Raw genomic sequence first — 2,701 nt, 5'->3', positions numbered from 1 at the left:
GCATGGTAAAGTCTAATCTAGATTCTCAATCATCTTCTTTTTCACCATGCTGGAATGATACCAAACAGGAGAAGGATAATTTGTTGCATAATACCTTTGTAAGGTATGAAGTACTATGAACTGTTGCAAAACTGTGTTGGTTCAGATAAAGCTAGACTGACTTGTTCTGTTGCATGTGCCTGGATTAAACTGACATAAACTGGATGCTGACATAAACATGACCATCATTTAAAATTTCCTGAATGACTGGCTAATTCTTATGAATGTCTATCTTAACTAATAGCCTTAAAAATGCCTTTCCTGACTTAAGAGGTCCAAACCTTCTACATAAGACAGGTACAACTAAAAGTACAGGGCCTCAACAGATCTGTTTGGATGGAAATCACACACTGCTATATTTAACAACCAGACTTTAATTTTGCCTGAAGTTTGAAAAACAACCAAAACAACCAAACCCCTTCACTTAATTTTGTGCATCGGGATTTTTCAGGATATGTTAGCACTGGAGCACAATGCTGGATACCTCGCGGCTTATGTGCAATGCACATTTCTTATGTGTGTCTCTCCAAAGATATATGGAACTCTGCACATTTTCTAGGTACTCTATGGTGCTAATGCTAATCCAGACCCTGCCAAAACAATCTAAGAGGATTTGAAAAAACGTGTGCCTTGCATTTCCCCCTTTTCTCTCTTATGTCATATAAACTGTATGTTTTCAGGCCAAACACATCTATTTCTTTTTTTTTTTTTTTTGGGTGTGGAATGAAGTAGCACAGGTCTGCTGAACATACCCTCATCTGCCTGGTCTGCCATCAACTCAAGGTATCTAATGGCTAGAGTGGAAGGAAGAGGACACACCATGACTGCAGTGGCCAAGACTCCTTTCTCTCCGGTGCTGTTTAGATGAAGTGGTTCACCAACACAAATTAATTTACCTTTGCTCTGGCACAGCAGAATCCAAATTATAACTGACACCTAAATGGAAATGTAATCTACAGACTTAGTAATGTATTTATCTGGCCTCTTCAATGGTGAATGTCAGAAAATGCCATGGTTATGTCAGTTGTGGTTCTCTAGTCAAGGAAATAGAAAGGAATAGTTTTAGGCTAAAGTAGGAGAAGAGGTATAGCTATTAGAATATTTACAGTGCCTACCCAGCGTTCAAAAATCCTATCCAGATATAGGAGACAGGACTTTCTGCTTTGTTCCTAGCCATCCATCAAGGACAGCATCTACCTGTCATCAGGTCTCCTGTCTCTGTCCTTGGAAATACTTAAAATCCAAATGAATATGGTCCTGAATATCCTGCTCTTGCTGACTCTGCTTGAGTAGGAGGTTTCACTAGACAACCTTCAGAGGTCCTTTCCCATCTCAAGTGTTTTGTGATTCTACGATTTTCATGTTTATATATCTTGCTTTACTGAAACTGACTTATAGTCTCAATCCCTTATGCAGTTCCTGAGAGTGCAACTATCCTTCCAGTTCTGCCGAATTTTGGCATGACACATACTTAATTTTGGGAAAAATAACTTTCTTGTTAGGTTATTCTGTTTGGTTAATCACTAACCAAATAAATTACAAGTCAAAAGAACTGAATCTGGCCCCCAAACCAGTGTACATATTGCTTGGGGTAGCATAAGTAGCTTAAGTAAGACTTAGCTGCTCAGCCAACTCCTGTGTATTTTGTGTTCCCCTGCCTTGCTCACATCCTTTTCCTCCTGCCACAAAAAGCCAGCATCAATTTATATCCATCAATTTATGTTTGTCAATTATTGGCTGATTATGACCATTGCATAACACAGGATTTAAAGTTTTTCCAGAATACAAATTTCCAACATTTTTATTATATCATCTTATAATTTTTAGCAGAGAATTATGACATCCATGTCCCACCAGTAACAAGCAAAAATCAGAACCAAAACCGTAAGAGCCCTAAAAGCTCCTTACATCACACAAACGCGTTGTTAGACGCAATTTAGGACAGACGGTCAGCCCAGTACAGCGTTTCATAAGGAAAGGTGGACCTCAGGGTCATTCAAGAGAAGATTCCTAAAAGTACCGAGGAATACATGGGATCGCCAGGTCCTGGCAGGGGCCGGTCACGATTCTCCCCGCTGCAAGGTGCCTCAGCCTGACCCTTCCCGTGGGAGCGGCTCTGCTTCTGTTCCTCGTCCTCCTCAGCGGGATAACGAGCCAGCAGGGCGGTCAGAGACAATTTATTCCCAGGGAGAGGGATAAGCAGCTAATTAATTAATGTGGCGGGCACCGAGACAAAAAGCGGCGCTGCAAGGTTCGGGATGTGCTGGCTCCTGAGCCCCTCGGCTGTATAGCTAACTTTCTTTATTCACGTTTTTCGCCTTAAATGTGGAGGGGCTGGGGGGCGGCCGCGGGAAGATGCGGAGCCCGCGGTGCGGGGGGCGCGCAGCCTTTCTCCGCGCCTTGCACAAGTGTCCGGGGCGCGGGGCACACCTCAGGCTTGGCGGCAAACAACAACAAGATAATGGGCGCTAATGCGCACCCTGGGCACGGATCACACGTGGGCCGCTCCCTTCCTGTGCGAGCGGCGGGGATCCCGCCTGCCGCGGCGCGGCGCGGCTCGCTCCGCGGGGAGGGACCGACGCGTCCGGCGGTGGGCAGGGAGGGAGGGACGGAGGGAATCGCCTTATTAAACGCATACACCGGGGCGGGCGGCTGCCACCGC

The sequence above is a fragment of the Parus major genome, chromosome 3, assembly GCF_001522545.3.
Source record: "Parus major isolate Abel chromosome 3, Parus_major1.1, whole genome shotgun sequence".
Classification (NCBI taxonomy): domain Eukaryota; kingdom Metazoa; phylum Chordata; class Aves; order Passeriformes; family Paridae; genus Parus; species Parus major.
This window is presented reverse-complemented; position numbering follows the sequence as displayed.